The sequence below is a fragment of the Trichoplusia ni genome, chromosome 4, assembly GCF_003590095.1.
Source record: "Trichoplusia ni isolate ovarian cell line Hi5 chromosome 4, tn1, whole genome shotgun sequence".
NCBI classification, from domain to species: domain Eukaryota; kingdom Metazoa; phylum Arthropoda; class Insecta; order Lepidoptera; family Noctuidae; genus Trichoplusia; species Trichoplusia ni.
The window spans coordinates 1,378,932-1,401,057 of record NC_039481.1 but is presented as its reverse complement, the minus strand read 5'-3'; the positions used below and the strand labels follow the sequence as shown (position 1 = coordinate 1,401,057).

The 22,126-nt window shown below is 34.9% G+C and overlaps 1 protein-coding gene across 2 annotated transcripts in view; it reads right to left on the bottom strand.

The window, feature by feature from the left end:
* The window catches only part of LOC113492476 (hemicentin-2), a 181,157-nt gene that overhangs the window by 137,685 nt on the left and 21,346 nt on the right, over nt 1–22,126 (bottom strand). The window lies entirely within an intron of this gene.

Below are 22,126 nucleotides of genomic sequence, written 5' to 3'. Positions count from 1 at the left end.
TTGAGCACATCTCACCCTACAGATGGCCAGCATTTATCACTCAGCTAAATAAATGTGTATAAAATTTATACTTAATATTATAAAGCTAAAGGTGCTTTTTGTTTGAACGCGCCAATCAAAAAAGGTTGTGTTCTAATTTGAAAAGAATAGAATATTCATTTGCGTAATTGAATTCAAGGGTGTAAAATACAAATTCAGGCAAAAAAAAAACATGTTAAGTATCAGAGTCGTAAATCAACAAACTATACACTCAAAAAAAACATTTATGAAATATGTATGTTTTTTATCTAGCCATAAACCAGGGTAAACTGAATAAGGGAAGGATTAAAATACCAAAACATAATCCTCATGAATACTCTCATGATGAACATCACTAACATGATATAGGTCACATGTTCACTAAATGAGCACTGCCTAATGAACGTGAATCTTAGAGTGGGATACAGTGTGTTCACTATACACCGTACTCGTTATACAGGGTGTAGCGTGCCGCGCATAATTTGATTGAGTTATAAGTTTACAAGTTACAAGTTTGATGAAACTCCATTATTAATTTCGTAGCGACATTGTGTTCTAGTTCAACTAGTCTAGGTTAGTAAACCTGAAAACTGTGATGTAGGTCAGTCTAGAATCAAATTAAAGTACCAATTTTTTTTTTAAGAAAAGCCTTGCATAAACTACAATAATTATAATGATCACACCATTAAGTATACTTCAACTTCTATCTAACGAGCTGAGCTGAGCCAACGGAGAGAAAAGGAACACCTTTATAATATGCATTTCACTTATTCACTATGTATACGAAATCAAGACAAAAACGTCAATTTTATGATACAAAAGACAAACGACACACGAACTTCTAAATCCTCGTTCAAATGGTGTGCGAATGGACTAGCAATATGTGGCCGACCTATTTTACGCCATTACTTACAGATTCTCATTTCGAATGTGTCATTTGACATTTGCTTGAGCCGACCGTCATTCGGGGAAGATCGGTAAAATTCGGGAATGACGTCACAAGGTTGTAGCACCTGCTGTTTGTGGTCGAGTGTGATTTAGTTAGGTATAGAAATCGATTGTCGATAAATAGTAGTGTTTGGGGACCTTTTTTGCCATTGGAGACGAGTTGACGATGAAGAGAGAGACGAGAAATAAGTGGATGAATCGTTTACGAACTACAGATTTCAGTGGCGTGAAATGATGGCATTACATTTTCAGGTAATCCTCATCATACTTAAGATTTATAAAAAAAAGGGAGAATAGATAATTTTGTTTTTATTGACTTCAAATCAAAATGACTGATCGAAAGATGATGAAACTTTTATAAGGCCAAATGACGGCTAGTTCACGCTAAACGAAAAAATAATCCAGTCCAAAGGTCTGAAGTAAGACACATAAAAAAGAACCTCCTAATTTTTGACATCAGTTGAAAAGAAGAAGATCGACTTCACCGCTACATACCTATTGTTTTAATGTTAAAAGTAAAATAAATCTCAGTTCAAGTCCTAGAAAACTCCACCCCATCTTCCGTAACCTAAAAGTTTACAACCTTAATTCTAAATGGCCTTAACCACTGTTCCTAAATGGTATATTATTTTAAGCTCGTTTAAAAGCCTTCTTCAACTATCTACTTAAATAGTAAAAGCTTTCAGAGCTGAACTAGGTCAAGCTAAACTTAAGGAAATATTAAGGTGAGCTGCTGTTTTGTTATTAAATGCTGCATTTTTTAAAATTGCTCGTAATAGGCAATATTTTAGTGCCATTCGCAATAACAGCCCACGTCACGGAAAATAAATGATTGCTGACCTGACATGTTTTAAAACTTCTAGATTTATTGCTAAGACTGCCTTTCAAACGGATTTTGAAACTAATTTTATTAAGCAACGAATTTTAACTTTAAAAGTATTACAGGCTAGAAACTAAATAAAAAAATGTCCATAAAAGACATAAACATCGCAAAGGACGCTATAAGAAAATACAACGAGAAGGAAAAACCCAAAATGCAAGTAACCCTTGAGTTTCATCATAATTTAAACATCATGTCAATCATGAGTACCATTTCGGGCCAAAAAGAAATATGTCTGTCCCCTAAAGATTAAAATCTCAGGGTTGTCGACATAATGCTTTTGAGTCTCCAGTGATATGTACCGGAACCCTTCTGTAAGTCACCACGCGGCCCTTGGGAGTGATACAGAGGCAACCCTTCGCTGTAGGGTTCAGTAGGCAGTCCTTGTATTTGGCTGTAGGCTTATAACGTAATATGGTTAACGCAGGTTAGAAAGAAAGAGTTGTTTATAGGAATGTTGCTCAAATGAAGATAGCGCTGCTTAGTGATGCAATACATTTGTGTATAAATATAATTCGTTGCAGATTTAAAAATTTAAAGTAGTTAAATAAAGTATTTAAAAAAGAATCAAATACGTGACATATTCGAGTTTTTTTTATGAAACTTCTAAAAATGGCTGAAAATAAAGGATCGAATTTTTTTACCACCGGACCACTGGTATTTTTCCAGTATGGAAAGCCCCATTGTTAAGCTAAAAATTAATATGTAATTATGCTCATTGCATCACAAAGCCGATTATCTATTTACATCGCTAATCCAACCCCAAAACCCAAGATTTTATCAACAGCAAAAACAAAAGCGCTTCAATAAAGCAATTGGTTTTATTCAGCAATTACACCAGCCAACATTGTCCCGATGGATTACCGCGGCTTAAAGCACAGTGCCGCTAAGCTCACCATAAAATTTTAAACACAACCTCATTATACCTGTTTACTATCAAAATATCGCCACTATCAAGCACCAATAGCATTTTATGGTCTCTAAAAGCTATTTAATATGTCGTTCACGTTTGGTTACCGGGAACGAGTCATCTCTGGACTCGAGCCAAACTCATCCACGCCCTAAAGACTACTTAGTATGGTATATATATCATCAGACCGGAATTATGTCTTCCGAATATACGCTGAATTGTTGATAGTTATCGTATGGGTTTAGGTGTACGTTCAGTCCTTTGTGGGTATATTTTATGGTGATTGCTTGTGACGATTCCTGTCACGAACGCTGTTGAACGATACGAGTCGAGTGTTATTATTGACACGATTTTGATTGATATCGGTTGAGTAGGAAATAAACTACTAATGAGGAGGGTAAATAATAATTATCCTGTCATTGATGATATGAAAATAGGGGATTGAAAAAAAGACAAATTGGTTTGTTGATAATTATACATTATCTGATTTTGCCTTTAGATTATAGGCTGAAATTAAAAAGTAACCGGAAGAGAAGAAAAAGAACATTGCACTTTTATTACCAACAATAAAACAAAACATCAAATCGAACTTATAGTTAAGTAGTTATAGTAGAAATAAAAAAGTCATCTCATACAATTATCGATTGATCAAATCATTGGCTAATCTCACTCTTTCAACACAACTCTACCCTCCGTACACGACAACGGGCCAACATTCACAAAACAGTTCTAATACCAAGTCCAAACTTTCCGAGATACCCCCTTTTACAACCCGTAACATCAACAAGCAAAATAACTCAAACATGTCGTAATAAATTCCGTATGTCGCTTTCAAACTTTGAATTACTTCTCCATTGAAAATCACCAGAGATCGAGACTTCGCAATTCGTCCGATTCAGCTACGAACTTGCTCTGGGCTCGCTCACGTGAGCAGTTTTCTTTAGTAGTCAACTTTGGACACACATGTAGCAGATTGTACGAAGATTTAGTAGCTTAAAGTTTAAAGTAATGATTTATGGAGACCTTAATCTGACTTGGTTGGATGATCCTCAAAAAAGTTTTGCGGTTGCTGGTCGTTCAAAAGCAGTTGAAAGTGACAAACTAGGAAAGGCATGCTATGAAGTGACTTAAATGCCCTTGTAATAGTCGATTTTTTATTTAAAACATAATTCTACTTTCCAAAAAGACATATAAAAGAAATCCAATATGATTGTGGAACTGTTGTGGAACAAGAAAAGACAAAACAATATAATCGACGTCAAAAAAAACTGAAGACCAAAAACAAAAATTAGTTCCGAATTTTAAAAGCAATGTTATTCGGGATCGGGCTTAGCTTTTTATTAAATACATGAATTATTATCAAGGTCACTCAATCACTTATAGGTACCTAGTTATCAGAATCCATCAAAACTCTGATTACAAAAAACCAGTTAGAAAATACTAAATGGACATTAGGCTACATTTTATGCCTTGCGTGTTAACATTTACTGCTTATCTTGATATATCTTAAAAAGAACATAGTTTGACAGTGAAAAGTTGTAATGTTACTAATAGAAGTAATACTTTAACAGAATCAAGATAAAGAAAGAAATAAAAGTGTTGCTACAATAGTTTAATGTCCTAGACTAACGACCAAAAGATTGGTTTGCGCCATTACTGTGATTTAGTTCTAAACAAAAAACATTGAGCTTTTGGACTTTATAAATTGGTACTTTTATATTATTTTTTAACTACATGCTGGTTTTGCTGCTCCTTTCATACTTTCGTACTAAGTTTTCATACGTTATTAATTTGAAAAAGTTTATTATTCAATGTGTTAAGTGAAACTTCACTTGGAAAGCGAAAGGACTTAGAAAGAATTTCCAAAATAAAAACACCCCACAATATTATAATCCCAAATACGTCAAGTAAGACCAAAACAAAGTTCTCGAAAACCATTAATTTAAACCAAACCATAAAACCTCCTGAAAAACCGATATAAGGGCACACATGGGAACCATCGAAATTGGAACACCCATCACTTGAGCAAACTCACTCGTCGGGCCGTCACAACTCTTAACTCAATTAAAAGTTCAAAAGAAAACACGGGTCTATCGTAACCCGCTAGAGGTCGCCATAAAACATAAGCGTACCCACTACTGAGCCATAAAGTGTACAAAAAACATGTGAGTAAGTCAAAAATTCAGGGCAGCTCAACGACTAGTAATGGCGCGTTCAGATGGCACTACTGCGATATTGTATCGGACGAGAAATATCCACAACGTGTAACTATGAAAATGATGGAAAAGTCATATCGAAATTTTAAAGGAAAAAATGTATGCTGCAATGGTACAATTTTGCTGTTTTAGCCGGAAAATGAATGTTTAAACGTTTAGCTGACGTTTTCTACTTTTGAATTAAAGAAATAAATAAAAGGTCTCTTTGTGTTAGTATACTTTTTTTTTAAATCTGTACTATGCTCTGCAATTTTTGCAGAAACAAACATTATCTAAGCAATCCAAAGTGAATAGTGGCTTTCTCAATAAATCCCAAAATCAGGACCAATGGGATAACCCTAATAAACAAAACCAACCAAAACTCCTAACAATAACTTCAGCAAAAACTAGATGCTTAAAAAAACATTCCTAAACCTTTAGCCACTAACCAACTACACACCTCACAAACAAAAATCACCCTAACCTTCATTGGAATACAGTCTATTAAATTGTCTCTCTCGACAGTGCCAACAAAAAAGTGGGCATATAATTCAAAGCGACACGCTGACAGTCGCTCGCATCTGAACCCAGCCTCACACGGCCCGTAAAACCGAATGACCGACGTTACGTGAATTTTTACGACGTATCAGAAACAGCGTTGCAGTGCGTATATTTAATATTAAACACGCGGGCTTGTGCTATGTTTTTAATATATTCCGTTGTCAAAAGTTGAAGAGCGTCGTGAAACGTTATGTTCTTTTAAGCATTCGATGTTCACTGGATTTGCCTTGAGATTTTATGCGCTATTACTATGAGCTCTTAGACTAGGTTGATACCAGTGTGGAAGTGAGATGGCAATACACAAAGTGTATAGCACCGTCCCGCTTCTACTACAGCAACAGTCTTGCTTTAAGAGGTGATAGTACAGGCATTAGTCGTGTGAGTTGAGTGTATCTAAACGATGGTACATTTTGTATTTTTACGAAGTTCTTCGTAAGTTTTATTTGAGGTTGTCGGGTTTAGCACTAGCACGTTTATGATCTTTTTAAAGGCTATTTTGTCAAGGAAGGAAAAGTACTAAGCTAGGTTGTGATAACTGCAGACTAGATAAAATGTTATTATAGTTAGCATTACTCTGAATTTTAATATCATAATACTCATAATGAACGCGCACCACATTAATTTGCTGAAGAAGGCCTACCGCTAGCTCTTAGTCACTTTATTGCAGTTGTGAAAGCATTTCAGCGCACTTCAACGGCTAAAATAGTGTCACCCTTAAACAGCAACCAATGATATTACTTTTAGAGAAAAAAAAAGAAAGAAAGAGATAATGATAGAGAAGAATGTTTTTTTACCGCTTCTCTAAATCCTTAGATATTGATATTAATTTTTTCACTCTTTTAAATGATTGGTCTAACTAAGGGGTGTTGTGTTACCCAAGTTAAGGAGGTCAGATTGGCAGCCGCTCCTTGTAAAACACTGGTTAACTGAATTCGATTAGACTAGAAGCAGACACAACGTAGTTGGGAAAAGGCTAGGCTGATGATGACTCTTTTAAACGACTCCCTCAATGAAAATCCTTAGGTTGTGGGGAGATTCAAAAATCTCAAGTCACATATACAAAGACACCCAGACTCGGAACAAGCATTCGTTTATCACAAATGCTTGTCCCGCGTAAGCTCTTAAATCATGCAATCAAATTCCATGGCACGCACCAACAAATTGCTACTAATACATTCGCAAAACTAAATTCGATTAAAACAAACTCCAATCTATCTCATTACAATTAAAACCGTATCTATCTCAAATAAAATCTCAATTTGTAAGTGCAATTACATACACACTCGTAGTTCGTTCAAATTAGAATTCAGAATTAACAGAAGAAACACGGATTCTCTTTGTAAAACTAAAAGGTGAACGTTGTCTACAGGTAATAAAAAGAATACCCCGACTGTAAAAATACAAGAGAAAATAGAATCTTTAGTAGTGGGAACGTGCTTGAACAACAGTATTCTAGATGTTTTTGCTTTTGTATTTTGTGTCTTAGCGGTTTTGTTATAGGGTTTAAGTTTAATTGCTTGTTTTAAAATGTTTTGGTAATATTGTTAATTGTATTTGTGAGGAAATTTTATTGAGGTCATTACGTTTTTAAGAACCGTGTTTTGCTATACATAATGTCTAGTAATTTAAATTTGTAGTGAGATGAAATGTAGTTTTCGAAATAAGGTTTAATTTAATCCTTTTTTGAAGTGTTTAATCAAAATATTAAGTACCTATTTAGCCTATTCCAGTGGCAAAGTTGGAACTCGTGGCAGTTTTTCTAATGCCGTCATATCTCTCTTGAAGTGAATTGAAGCAAATCGCTTCTTCGACGTTAAAAGATACTATCCTTTGCTGAAAACTATGATGGAGAAAAACACTCCTAAGAATTTATAAAGATGGGTTATGACATGTCAGAGACTTGCATTTAAGAGTTTAAATGGGACTTACATCGACCACACAAAACATTTCTTCGTCTATCTAAGTAGCGTGCAAACTACCGAGAAACAAACCCATAACTTCCACTCATCCACACAAAATCTTAGGAAATTCCCTTTAAAATCCACATTATGGTCTGAGATTTTTAAAATGGCGCCTGTTTAATTGCGCCTTCGCGTGTTGTTACCATCTGTGGAAGATAAACGGCCCACTGGGGACGTTTTACACAATACTCTGTCTCGTTATCTGTCTTACGATGTTATTGTCTAACTTATTTTGTTGTTTCCAAGTAAATTTGTAGGCTTTCGAGGTTAATTTTTTTGGCTTTATTTCGTTTTGCTGGACTTTGGAAAAACTGACAGTTGAGCAATTTATTAAAGTAAGTGTATACTTTCAGTTAAATCCTAAGAAAAGTAAATAGGCTACCAATTGACTGCGACCCATTATCCCACTAATCCCATCCCACTTCCCACTAATGTTATAAAGGCGAAAGTTTGTGAGTGTGTGTGTATGTTTGTTACTTCTTCACGTCAAAACGGCTGAACTGATTTTAATGAAATTTTGCACAGAGTTAGCTGACACCCTGGATTAACACATAGACCTTACTACGGGAAAAGTCCTATTCCCATGGGAAAATCGATAAAAATGAAGATGGGAAATTAGGGTCCGTATCGGTAAGTACTTGGGTAAGTACTTGGTGTCGAATGGTAAGTACTTGGTGTTGGATGGTAAGTACTTGTGGTTTGATTGTAAGTACTTGGGGTTTGATGGTAAGTACTTGGAGTTGGATGGTAAGTACTTGGGGTTTGATTGTAAGTACTTGGGGTTTGATGGTAAGTACTTGGGGTTTGATGGTAAGTACTTGGTGTTGGACGGTAAGTACTTGGGGTTCGATGGTAATTACTTGGTGTTCGATGGTAAGTACTTGGTGTTTGATGGTAAGTACTTGGGGTTTGATGGTAAGTACTTGGTGTTGGATAGTAAGTACTTGGGGTTTGATGGTAAGTACTTGGTGTTGGATAGTAAGTACTTGGGGTTTGATGGTAAGTACTTGGGGTTTGATGGTAAGTACTTGGTGTTGGATGGTAAGTACTTACTATCCAACACCAAGTACTTACCATCAAACCCCAAGTACTTACTATCCAACACCAAGTACTTACCATCAAACCCCAAGTACTTACCATCAAACACCAAGTACTTACCATCGAACACCAAGTAATTACCATCGAACCCCAAGTACTTACCGTCCAACACCAAGTACTTACCATCAAACCCCAAGTACTTACCATCAAACCCCAAGTACTTACAATCAAACCCCAAGTACTTACCATCCAACTCCAAGTACTTACCATCAAACCCCAAGTACTTACAATCAAACCACAAGTACTTACCATCCAACACCAAGTACTTACCATTCGACACCAAGTACTTACCCAAGTACTTACCGATACGGACCCTAATTTCCCATCTTCATTTTTATCGATTTTCCCATGGGAATAGGACTTTTCCCGTAGTAAGGTCTATGTGTTAATCCAGGGTGTCAGCTAACTCTGTGCAAAATTTCATTAAAATCAGTTCAGCCGTTTTGACGTGAAGAAGTAACAAACATACACACACACTCACAAACTTTCGCCTTTATAACATTAGTGGGAAGTGGGATGGGATTAGTGGGATAATGGGTCGCAGTCAATTGGTAGCCTATTTACTTTTCTTAGGATTTAACTGAAAGTATACACTTACTTTAATAAATTGCTCAACTGTCAGTTTTTCCAAAGTCCAGCAAAACGAAATAAAGCCAAAAAAATTTACCTCGAAAGCCTACAAATTTACTTGGAAACAACAAAATAAGTTAGACAATAACATCGTAAGACAGATAACGAGACAGAGTATTGTGTAAAACGTCCCCAGTGGGCCGTTTATCTTCCACAGATGGTAACAACACGCGAAGGCGCAATTAAACAGGCGCCATTTTAAAAATCTCAGACCATAATGTGGATTTTAAAGGGAATTTCCTAAGATTTTGTGTGGATGAGTGGAAGTTATGGGTTTGTTTCTCGGTAGTTTGCACGCTACTTAGATAGACGAAGAAATGTTTTGTGTGGTCGATGTAAGTCCCATTTAAACTCTTAAATGCAAGTCTCTGACATGTCATAACCCATCTTTATAAATTCTTAGGAGTGTTTTTCTCCATCATAGTTTTCAGCAAAGGATAGTATCTTTTAACGTCGAAGAAGCGATTTGCTTCAATTCACTTCAAGAGAGATATGACGGCATTAGAAAAACTGCCACGAGTTCCAACTTTGCCACTGGAATAGGCTAAATAGGTACTTAATATTTTGATTAAACCCATCCCATCCCACTTCCCACTAATGTTATAAAGGCGAAAGTTTGTGAGTGTGTGTGTATGTTTGTTACTTCTTCACGTCAAAACGGCTGAACTGATTTTAATGAAATTTTGCACAGAGTTAGCTGACACCCTGGATTAACACATAGACCTTACTACGGGAAAAGTCCTATTCCCATGGGAAAATCGATAAAAATGAAGATGGGAAATTAGGGTCCGTATCGGTAAGTACTTGGGTAAGTACTTGGTGTCGAATGGTAAGTACTTGGTGTTGGATGGTAAGTACTTGTGGTTTGATTGTAAGTACTTGGGGATTGATGGTAAGTACTTGGAGTTGGATGGTAAGTACTTGGGGTTTGATTGTAAGTACTTGGGGTTTGATGGTAAGTACTTGGGGTTTGATGGTAAGTACTTGGTGTTGGACGGTAAGTACTTGGGGTTCGATGGTAATTACTTGGTGTTCGATGGTAAGTACTTGGTGTTTGATGGTAAGTACTTGGGGTTTGATGGTAAGTACTTGGTGTTGGATAGTAAGTACTTGGGGTTTGATGGTAAGTACTTGGTGTTGGATAGTAAGTACTTGGGGTTTGATGGTAAGTACTTGGGGTTTGATGGTAAGTACTTGGTGTTGGATGGTAAGTACTTGGTGTTGGATGAAAAGTACTTGGTGTTTCATGGTAAGTACTTGGGGTTTGATGGTAAGTACTTGGGGTTTGATGGTAAGTACTTGCGGTTGGTAATGAATGCGGTCTACAGTAAGTACCACGAAAGTGTATGAAGGTGGTACCAGTAGAGCAGGTAGCAGTATTAAATGAGGATGTACTACATTTCATTTTTTTGGGCAAAACGCAGTTAAAGCTCTTTAAGCCTAACAAGTTTCTGCTTTGACCATGTTTCTAAATTAAAATCCCAATTCAAAAACTGCATGAAAACGATTAAAAAACATGAATTAGTTTTGTAGTTAAACCTATTAACAAGTCTACAAAATGCTTTTTCATGCCCATCTACAAAAACCATACGTGAATACGTAATTACGAAGCAATTTTACAATTAACAGATGCAGAAAGCATTTCTATTATGGGTTTAACACGTAGTTACAACCCTTATAAAGTCGGAGGGTTCCCCTTGCACATGTAGGACAATAGAAGGAAATTCAAAACAATGCACTCATACGTATATACATAGATGTAACTTGCATGTTATGGTATAACTAGGGGGCAAGGTAATGCGACATCGTTTTAGAATAGAAAACTTCAAGTGCAGTGACATTCCTAGTCGATAAGTGATGGCTTTGACTTATTAGTTCAATACATTGCAGTGATTCCCTCGAGTGTTGGTAAACTACAGGCTCTGTTGTTTTTTTTTAAATGTTTTCAGTCTGAAGTCAAATGACGGCGACAAGTACGGAAATTTATTAAGTTTATGCATATTTTTATGTGTTAAAACAGGTGTCGTGAAATATGGAATTGGAAATTATTTTATGGAAATGTCAATGTTAATAAAACAAAGTAAAGGTATTGTATGTGACAAGCGACATTACCTCAAATTTTATTTCTGTTTGTTTTTTTTTATTCATATTATGTAACGCGGTGATACCAATTATTATTTTTACGAAGCAACGTACTAGACAAAATTCATTTCATTTCTAAAATTGAACACGCTATCAACGGATAACTTGTATGTGACCCAGCTTCGTCGAAACACGTTGAATAAAGACACGCAAAACGACATATACCTTACCTTACCTTTTCCATTTTCTATTTTGCAATCAATAAATAACAAAAGAAAAGTTCTCTCACAATAGAAGCACTAGAAAATCAGAATAAGCACTTACAAGTGACGTTTGCCCTATTAATCAGATCGAAGAAATCATTCAAGTTTCACCTCTTTGTACGATATCCTCCAATAAATATGTTTATTTAGGTTTATTCGGAAAAATAGGTCCAAAAATACTGAAGAAAGGACTTCAATTGTTGAATATATTGTTGGCAATAAAAGGGCCTGCTTATTGACCTTGTGTAAGACCTTTCTCTTGATATAGAAGATTAAATTTCTAGGTATCGAATTTTGTTCTTTTTTATTTGGGTCTTCGACGAAATGGTTTTATTTGCAAGCAAGCCATACGTAATTTAACTAAAGTGTGTTAAGTAATTAATTTATACATTACTGCACGAGGCCAACAAAGCACAATCCCTTTAATTTTGAGGTAAGTAATTTAGCACATAATAACAATAAAAAGCGATATTCATGATAAGCTAATACTTGAAAATCAATTAAGACCTGCCAAAAAATCCGCGTCGTGGTTTTAATTTACAATCAGTACCATTTAATTGGCTACAAGCAGTCCATATCAGTCTTCTTCACCCACTCATATTGCTAGCCAGCCATCTCATCATTTCTTTTTAAAGTACTGTCTTACTGCTTTGCAATGGACTCCCTCTATTTTTCCACTCTGTCCGTTCTACACCTTCTTCTGTCTATATGTTATGGTATGTATCTATTCTATCTATTACACCCCTTCATTCTGGGTCATCCTCGTCGCTGTCTTCATCATCTAAAGTTAATAAACAATAATTACAGAACGGCAAAGGGACGCCGTGCGGCAACGAACTTAGCACCAAAGGTAATCTTCGTCAAGTTTGAACTAAGTTTAATGTAAACTGTCGAGGTTTCACGGATTAGCGGTTAACAGTCGCTAAACCCCATCAGGGCCTGTTAGGGCACAGTGCAGGTGATTAGCAGTGGAAAAACATACACGGGGTTGTTATCACCCAGTCTCAAAGTATATCACCACATGTTAAAGCAACATTATTGCTGTTTTGAAATTGTGACAGCGCATTATACAGCGTAAAGAGACATGTCTCTTCCACGACCTAAATTATACTATTTTAAGATATGCGATTGACCTTAAAAATTACAAAATTATTAACTAATACCTAATCAATTTTCATAATTAATCCATATTCAAATTATTTTAAATTAGTTTCTAGTTTATTTTATTATTTATGTTTGAAAACGTCACAGAACATCACGAAGCACAGAGCGTCTCTCTTCGAACAAACATTTTACTTAAAAAATAAAACAATACGATCCTTCTGCTGTTAGGTAAAGCCAAGCCCACTGGTGTTGCTACTCTGTGGCTAGTTTATTTTGCATCTAAATCCGGATTCTGAACGTAGACACAGGTACTGAGATTAGGGAGGCTTTCCTAGGGGTATTACTGTTGTTTGTTATTATCGAAATTAGTTCACTGGGTTTACGATACTGTGGTTAAAGTACTTTGCTTTTTTGATTTCTGGGAAGGTTTTTTCTATGTTTTGGTTTGAATTAAGTATGGGGTCTTAAATGTTTCTATGTGAAAGTGATTTAATTAAATATGAATGGTTTTTAGTGATACATTTAATTTGATTAAAATTAATAGTGTCATCATAGTTTTTTTTATTTTATAATTTTATGTTTCAAATAATTTTAATAATTTAATTTAGCTTGCAAATAAGCAGTTTGGTATTAAAGTTTTTTTTTCAATAATTTTCTATATTACAAATGAACCTTGTTTTATGTCAATTTTAATACAATGAAATATTAAAGTTTTAAATTTACTATAAGGTCTTCGAAAAAAAGAGTAACAGCACTAAATAACTTTTTCGTATTCATCTTCTTTGAAAAATCTAATAAAATAAAAGCAAGATTTTTAATAAATTTGTTTGACAAATAAATTGAATCTATCTTTCAAAAATTAAATTTTATCAAATGCCAAGCATATTAAAGTCACAACTGTACTTTTCAATGCAATTTAAGGTTTCTCTTAAAGTAATAAGATTGGATTTCAAATGAAGTTATTATTTATTTTGATGACAGTTTTTGATTCAGTTTATTTCACGAAGAGCAAGTTACGTTCCAGTTTTATATTAAAAAGTTACATTAAATTCTGTTACTTTGCTAATATTGAATTTACAGCTTTCTTAGTCTCAAATTTTATTTTTGTTACTTTGAGCCAATATTCCATTTAAAACTATTCATTACCTAATATTGCAAAAGAATAATATACTTTATGCCTTAAACGTCATGAAAAAAGCTAAGATTTAAAAAAAAAAATTTCATTCATGAAATTACAAATTTACTTCTTTAACTATACCTACAGACTTATTAAACCTCTTTGTATCTACTCTTACAAAGTGAGCGACCACAAATCTAATTAAAAAGGAGGTAATTAACTTAACAACCGTACTTTGTTAAACATGAATAAGACGTAAAACTAAAATATTAACATAATGAGAGTCGAGTCCGCTGACAAACTGCTTCAAACAGTTTTGTGGAACTAGATTTTACAACACTATTGTGTCTTGAAGGATTTCAGATGAAAACGTTTATTACTAGAACAGTTATGTGTTTTTGAGGTTCCTTAAACGAGAGTTATAAAAATAAAGGATACACTATAACTAAGGACCCAATGTCTGTCCATTCGTCTATTACCAGGATGTATTCAATAGCTATGTATATAGTTTGAGTCTTTGTATCAGCCCTAGTAGATGTTTAGAATTGCAGTGATAAGATCTGTCCATTCGCTCTTCTTTAGCCTATCCTGAAAAATGAAAACAATTAGGCCGTTTCGCGCTAAAGATAGAAAAACTAACTTAGCTTAATAGGAAGCATGACTACATTTCATATCATAAGACAAGATAAGGCCTTAACAACACATAAGAATAAATTATGAATATTATAATTTTCAGAAATGAACAAGAAACCTAATTATTTCCACTTTTGTTCACAAAAACCGAAAACCTAGTGGCTGTTGTTAAGTATTTTAGACAAAAACTTTTACAAATCGAGTTTACCAAAACGTGGACCATTCAAACAAACGTAGCTACAACAAAGAAATACAAATTGGAATCTCAACAAACAAGAGAATGAAGTCCAGTAAAATTCTCGCCTCAAAAGTAAAATGCAACCATTTTAATTTGGAGAAAATACTCTAAAACAATCGAAACCAAAATGTAAAGCACTGTTTGGCAAAGATCAGAAGGAATCATTTTGTTCTACAACTTTTGCTTTTCACTAAAACATTTCTTGAGAGTTTGGAACAAATATCTTCGTCGGACCCGATTCATTATACGTCTTTCAGTCAGGGAAAAGTAATTCAAAGTTGCCTCCATCGAAGGTTCGTCGCGAGGACAAAGTTTTCGTTCATTCTCCTGTTCAGTTTCAAGGTACATCAAATGACGATTAACTAGTCCTGGATCCAGGGCTAATCTGGATCTAGAATCGATTTTCGATGAAACGTCATCAAGAGTTGTTATATCATCAGCTTGATATTTCCACTTTTTACTAGAATTGGCTTTGGCAAGTCTAAAGTGGTTTAAGTTGGATGGATTTTTGGAAAGTCGAGTTTGGAATCTTCTAAAACTTTTATTTTATTCGGTGACTTTAATAGAATTGATATTAACCTGACAAGTACATTCCCGTCCACGGTAATATGTGTGTCACTCACTTTTACTTTGAACTCTCTTTGGAAGTTTTGATAATGTGTGAAGGAAGTGTTCTTGTCTGATTTCGCAAAACAAAATTAAACCACTTACGTTCTTTCCTCTGGTTTCCGGAAAAGGAAAATCTTCTTACTTGCAAGATTCAGGTCTTCAATATGTTTTTAATTTAATTCAAGTACATTAGACTTTTGCATTCAGCGAGAAGCCTTGTGTTTTTTATAAGATAAAGAGAATGTTGTGTGTAGCCTAATAAGAAATTGTATTCGATAAACTCAGAAGAATGAGCACTAAACTGAACACTCAAAGAATTAACAGCTACAAATAATGTTTTAATATTCATTGATCACTCTCACGTTGGACTGCAGAAAAAAAAACACTGAGAAACAATGAAAACCCACTGCGACAGGTTGCCACTACATCTCCTACGTACTCATATAACTATTACCAAATCGGCTCTTTATACTTGCATAAAATGACACCCGTGAAAGCTGGAACCCATCGTGGGCACATGCCAAAAGATTTATCGGGAAATTCACCACACGTAGATGTATTAACATTCACACGATGTCAACAGGGGCTTATACGAGAACTTCGTTCTATACACCTGCCACATTTCACTTTGTTTGAAAATTGTCAAAAGTTGCCGACACCTGTACTTTTGGAAGTATTCGCTCTAAAAGCTACGGAGTTCGTCGATGTGTTAACTAATGTGCCATCGTGCTGAGGTGGCCTCGTTCTGTTTTGTTTTCATTATGCAAAATATTGTTCGTACGAAGTTGTTTGCCTGAGATGAATATAAGTTGTCATTAATATAAAACTTTATTAAGTAGATAGAAAAGCTTTTTTTACTAAAGCCTGCAATAGAACTGCGTTTTGTTCGAAATTCATATTATTTTTTCATATTCATACCATAATGTTGAAATATGAAAATCTCCAACCAAATTCATAAAACATTTTGTCCGTAACCAGAATTCATGTAAACACATTCTCGCTGGAGTTCTAATTTGGCATTGACCATAAATCCATTATAGCCGTTTGTCACAGTAAGGCACTGGTCAAAATGCTGCCTCACCATAAGTTGTAAGTCAAAATAATAGCTGGCCACGTCGGCCATCGAAGCCGGCCGACAAGAATGGCCACATTACTCAACTTTAACTGGTCAATGTAGATATCCACCTCTTTGGTGGTCCACTTAAGTGGATTGCAAGTTTTGCTGCATTCAATTTATGTTGCACGTAAATTTTGGGAGTCGTAAATTCTTTGAGACCATAACAAACGTAATTGTATACATTTTTATGGTGAACCTGATTAATCTCGAAATTATTCCGAGGTCTGGCTGGAAAATGAAAATTTTATTCCAAGAAACTCTCGACCAGATCGTTAGCAAGATTATTCTTCAACCATAACACAGACGGTGCTGATATTCTCACAAAAAGAAAACCAGAAAGCTGTCATCCACATCCTAAACACGAAAGCAATATTTATGTAAAAGCAGCAAACGTTTTTAAATCTAACAAGGTACATAATAAAATTGCTGAAAACAACTTTAAAACAACAACGATAAAGTATAAAATTTAATTTTCTCGTTGTTCACGTTTGTAAAAATTGTGATCTCGACTCCGCCTTTGCGAACGAAATGAATATTTGATACGCTTCTCCCTACTTTATGCTTTAGCTCGAAACAGATAACTATTATCCTTAAATAATTAAAACAACAGATGGTGTTGCATTTACACTGTACTTTAGGAGAATTACGAAGGTTATATCTCCTCGCAATCTTTTAGAGGTTTGATTTTTAAAAATGTTCTTTATTTCAACTTGAAGAGAAATGAGATTTCGGCGAATAAATAATTTAAAAATCGTCTGCATGAGCCACGTGTAACAAAATTCATTAAATGTGCGCGTAATATAATAAAATGTTATTTTTTACACCATGTTCACATTGAAACTGATTATATAATATACAATCAATTATTTATTATCCAACTAAAACAGAATAACGTCCAAAAATTCACGAATGTATTATGTAAATATAGTATCAAATTAGTAAAATTCAAAATGAAAAAAGAAAGAACACCGTAAAGATAAAATTATGGTCACGAATCAGACTTAGTGTCCCCATGAGGACGGTAGACCCAACTGATACCAACAAGCGAATTCGCAATAAATTAAGATAATGCCAAAGCGATGCAAAGACAGAATTTCTTATCATTCCAATCTGAGACAGATGACTTAATCTTAGAGAATAGTCGACTAATTTGTGACTTAGAAGCTTTGCTCGTACAGATAATTTCAGCTTGAATATTAAAGTTTAGAGTGAACAATTTGGTGCAATTTGCAGTTCAAGCTAAGGTCGGGACTGCGGTCTGGGTCCATTCTTGGATATTAGCATCCCAATCTTCCTTAGAAGAAACAAAATCATTAAGTTGCCAGACATTCTCCTGAGAGAGGCTGTAATTTTTGTAACAAAGGAGCAAACAGGATATTGGATAGTAATTGCAAACCGTCCATAAACGTCTGCAACGGAAAATTGCTGGTGAGTTTATATGAAGCATGTTTGCCGCTACCATACTGCGATAACGGTTTTATTACTGGCAACGAAGACTATGGCAGACTGAAAAAAGTACACACTGCAGTCTTGTCTTGTATAAAACCTGATCTACTCAAAGGGAACTGAAATGCGAGATAAAATTAGTGAGATAATACAGAAAAAGCAAGTAAGCAAATAAGCGTTAACGATTTGTAAAAAGGTCATGATAGCAAAATATCATTGTCGAATTTAATCGCTACCAGTCCACCCAAGGGAAATGTCGCGAAAATAACACATTAAACATTTACCTACGTGTACTACAAAAATCCAATTAACTCACCAGATTCAATTTACAAAATAAGTGTCTAAAGCACTCCACGTATTTTTTTCATTTGTTCACCAAAATTCATTCTCATATTCCCTAGGGCCTAAAGATTCGAAAATTCAAAGAAACATAAACAATTTGAAATATCTGCGAGAATTTCTATTGCAAAAACTCGTAAAGTTACTGGCCCATAAAACACGGTGCAGCATTCTGTAGAATAATCTAGATCTCAGGGAGAAAATAGGAAGCCGATATTTCAGCAGCCATTTTCAGACATATTAGTAGCATTAAGGCAACCGTTTTGTGAAGGCTAGTTTTTCGTGGATCGATGGACCTCCAAAGAACCCTAACCGAGCTCATTGTGGCTTTCAATGTGTGGTCTTTTAGTTTTTCTAAGACGGAGCTAAAAGGAATTTACTTTTTATGTGTAGCTCTGGAGCACGAAAACTAATCACACTAAATAGCCAGGCTAATGGGCAGGCAATTTGTAGAAAATTAATTCGTTGAACTCGCTTTTGAAGGATAATTGCGATACCATAAAATATTCCTATAGTGCCTTGTACAAGTAATTTGTGTTTCAACTCGTTCTAACAATGCTTGGTTTTATTAATTTCAATTATTTTTTTTCTGTTACAAAATATATTGAGGTCTTTTAGAACGGTGATTTTGCAATTTGTGATTTTTGCATTGATTGCTGAAACTAAATGAATGACTTCTATTTTTTTTCTGAAATGTGCCATGCGATCCCATGTATGTTTAAAAATGTTAAGTCTTTGTTATCTTTCATAATCAGTATCGTACAACCCACAAACTCGTGCACTAAAAGGCTATAGGGATGCTATTGAATTCACATCCACAAAGCGAACAAGAGACGCTTATATGAATGATTCAACAGTTTACGTTGCAACTGCGCAAAAGCGTCTTACTGTAAATCCGGTCCTGTATACCTCCTTCCACAGTATTATTCGTAAAATGTTCGAAACAGCTTATTTCATAACCATTTCGCCGAGGCTCGAGAAGCAATATTTACGGGTAGCAGGCCCTGCTACAGATTAAGTGCGTATATAATGGCATGACTCTTCCCCCATAACCTTCTCCGCGACGAAAAAACATGATACAACTAGACCATTTTACATCCCCACCCAATTATCAAATGACAAGCAAATTCTTACCTTATCCCTCTGTGATAAGGTCTGTGTGTACTTTTTGGGTAGATTGTATTGGGTTGTTGAGTACGTATAAAGAGAGATTTTCTGAGACTTCCTTTAGAAGCAAACGATCAATATAATGTAGAGTGCTTGTCAAATGATAAGCGTACATATATAGCGATTTTAAATACTTAGGAATTTACAGTTCATGAACGTTTTGAGGATCCCTGAGATGGGGATTCTCGTTGAAGATGTTGTTATAATATTGTATAACGGCTTATTATAGGGACTTATGATGTTGATACTCTCACATATTCGTTCGAAATAGCAGACTTTGTAGTACTTACTTCTACAGAAGACGAAGACTTAATAAACTCTTCTTGTGGTTAACCGTTATAAAAGTTGGTTGACGTGTTTATTTTTACATCTAAATTAGTTTCAAGTATTTTAGTATGTGCATATAGAAGAAGCATACATTCCATGTTTGCTTCTTAACAATATAAAGACTTATTACGTCGCGAATTGAAAATATCTTTTGGTGATTCGTAAAATTTTACGGATACTACTATGGGATGATGTTCCTAACTTACACTTTTAAATCTTCTTAGTACCCTTACGAGCTGAAAGTATACAAGAAATATATAATGGCAAGACTTCAAGATTTATTCTGCAAATCCTACTAACTCTTATTCGTAATTTCTTTCACTAACAACAATGATTCTGTTTAGCTACTCTATAGACAGTTTCTCATAATTATACCTAGTTGACCTGTTAACATAAAATGAATTCTGTGGCTAGAAAAGACATCGCTCTAAGTGCTACTAAAAAGCTCGATTTAACATAGCCCAATTTCCATCCAAACTCAACCAAAAATGCAAGCTAAAAAACAAAAGCGAGCTTCTGAAAAAACATCCATTATGGAAATTAATCTAAATTATAATGCCATTAAGTAAAACAAATTAGGTTTTGTCGTGCTGTGTCGAAATGATAAAAGATATCCACAGTTATGAAACATGAGATACTTAATTTCAAGTGCTTTGACGCACATAAAGACAGAATTTAATCAAGCCAACGTTTGGGTTCATACGCGGGGTGCAGCTTACTGAATTTTTTGCTTTTATAAATAGAATTTTTAGCAGAATTGAATCTGAACGGGTCGGGAAATATGATGTACTCAGACTCAAAATTGTATTGGTATTAAAAAGTTATTGTATTAGGTAGATAGTGGAATTTTAAATTTTAAGCAGAAATTAATACAGCTAATAGTTTGAATCAGCATTTTTCTGCCGACTATGTATTTTTACGACTGTGTTTTGACTACAACGAATTGTGTTTAGGCAATTCTTTTAAGCCAATATTCATGAATATTCGATTACCTTTTCAGTCTTATCATGACTTTTTATACAAAAATCTCAAAATTATTGGAACAGATAAATGGAAAGATGGACAAAAAATGTATTGACAACCCTGACAGCAGAACGTTATACGCCCAGTTAGAACGAAGACTGATAATGGCTTTCAAATTGAGTCCTACCGTCATATGGCACATTGTTTCTCCAGCGTTCGAAATTTTTTATTCGACGATTTTTTTCGCCATTTTAATTACGTCACGACAAGGCTTTGCCTACGCCGTTCATTATTGGTGCAGACAAGAGTTTCTGAAAATAATCATGGCGCTTTCAGTGCATAAAAATAAACGGTATCACAGGCTTTTACTACGAGCTCTACTTGCAGGATTGTCGCACTTGTGGAAGCGAGATGGGGCGATACACTGTGTATGTTGGCGTTTCTCTTCCACAACGACATCAACCTTTCATTAAGAGAGCATTAGTACGAGCTCTGGTCGACTGAAAATTTGTTCTGCTACACGGTACTTGCTTAATGAGGCTGGTTTTGATGTATATTTCCTTTTATAGCATGTTTTAAAACTGTTTGTTATTAACATACTTATTAGGTATTCTCGTCCCTCGTTTGGAAATTGTAGGTTTTTGTAGAGTTTTATTGTTTTAAGTCGCTTTAGCGTATTTAGCTTGTTAAATATTGTTTTCGTATTATTTAAAGCTTTTACAATTTGCTTGGTTCCTGCTGTTTTTCGTTGATCGGAGTTGTAAAGAGGTGATTCTGGGGACTTCTATCCTCATATTTATAACGTTTCTGTACCCTCATCATTGGGCTTCTCTATCTTCTCTATCTACCATTGGGCTAGTAAGCGCAAAGTTTGATACAACATCCGCAAAAAGAAACATTCAAACAAAACAATCCAACACAGATATGAAACATAAAATTTGTTCGCCACTACATCTATCACATTACATATTAATGTACTAACGGACAACTCCCTCATGATACGAATAAAACTTATTCTTTTCATAGAAACTAAGTGACACTTTTGTAGTAGCGTACGAATTTACGAGGGAACTTACCCTGACTATCTGTCAAAGTGACTGGGAGAATTGAACAAAATAGATCAGGAAAGTTAGTTGGACCAGTCTTGGCAAGTTTTTGTGAAGAGTGATGCATTACTGTGGCCTTATATGTACTTTAAATACATTCCAATAGTGATGGAGTTGGTCTAGATTGGAAATTGTTTCGAGACCTTGAATGCTTAGTCTGACTGAAGTCTTTAGACCTTGAATTTTGAGTATGGAAAGTTTGGCCTTCAAATTTTTACACGTGGATAAAGAGCGCATATGTAGGAGAGGTTTTGTGCCAAAACACGTGTTTTCCACATTTAATATTTAAATTGTTGTGATATTTCAATATTTATGTGGAAATGTGAGATGAAGGTAATTAATGACTTCGGACCTTTTGACACTTTTAACTTCTATCCATAATTTTCAATTATAACAATATACCATAACATTGAG